Below are 1,022 nucleotides of genomic sequence, written 5' to 3' on the forward strand. Positions count from 1 at the left end.
TCTCCTGACACATGACTAATTCTCCTGGCGTAGATCTACTTGTTGTTAAGAGATCGATAAGAGTATTGTTCCGATAAATAACTCTTCTATAGAGTTCATTAATATCCGAGCTCATTAGTTTACCCCCGTCTATCTGAATGATTGGTCTCAACTCGGGCGGAAGAACTGGTAATAGACATAAAACCATCCATTCTGGTTCTATATTTGTTCGAATAAAATGCTTAGCCAACTCCATGCGTCTAACCAAAAAATCCTTTCGTCTTCCAATCTTTCGATCTTCCCATTCATTCCCCGTGGACCCTTCTTCCCCCAACTCTTTCCATTCTAACAACGAATAATCTATAATAATTCTCAAATCCAGATCGGCTAATTGTTCTCGGATAGCACCCGCTCCAGTAGAAATTTCTCGATTTCTAAATGTATCGTAAGCCTGGGGTAGTAAAAAAAAGTGGGATACTGTATTTCCAAGATTGGATTTCGTATTCGAATGAACCTCGTAATCGTAAGAAAGTGGGTTTTTTAGCGATGGGCCTAGCAAAAGAAAAATTTGGATAGGATCCTATAGGATCTCCCCCTTTCAAAATCGGACATGAAAGTTTCCTCTCATCCGGCTCCAGTAGTTACACCAAATAAAGATAAAGAGAGGGGTTCCTACTTTAAAATTCGAAAAAATTCTATAAAAACCCCACAAAGGGCCTACTCCTTACTCAAGTTGCCAAAGAAGATCAAGCACCAGTTCATTGATTCATTCTTCTTTTTTTATTCGATTTTCTGAATTCTTTATTCAATTTCGACATAAAAGAAATGAAATGTTAAAATTCTTGAGTAGTCTACTTCCCTTCGAATGATGAATCCCCTTAATTAAAGGAGTCCCTTTCATAAGGGATTTACTTGTCTATGTATCGTTCCGTTCGATCTTTTAGGTCCCTACTTCGCCTCGACGGTTATGTCACGATATCCCTAAAGCCTATATGCGATGGATAGACTCCTGCAACCATGACATACTTGCTTATTTGGACATT

At 38.5% G+C, this 1,022-nt stretch overlaps 1 pseudogene across 1 annotated transcript; it reads right to left on the bottom strand.

Annotated features, from left to right (window-relative positions):
- Positions 1-7: 7 nt before the first annotated feature.
- Positions 8-620, bottom strand: LOC101309111 (annotated as a pseudogene; the record flags this gene model as incomplete). The annotated part of the gene is made up of 1 exon (XR_185416.1): positions 8-620. The product of XR_185416.1 is annotated as a DNA-directed RNA polymerase subunit beta'-like (transcript).
- Between the last annotated feature and the right edge of the window lie 402 nt (positions 621-1,022).

Source organism: Fragaria vesca, unplaced genomic scaffold (assembly GCF_000184155.1).
Source record: "Fragaria vesca subsp. vesca unplaced genomic scaffold, FraVesHawaii_1.0 scf0510979, whole genome shotgun sequence".
Lineage (NCBI taxonomy): Eukaryota > Viridiplantae > Streptophyta > Magnoliopsida > Rosales > Rosaceae > Fragaria > Fragaria vesca.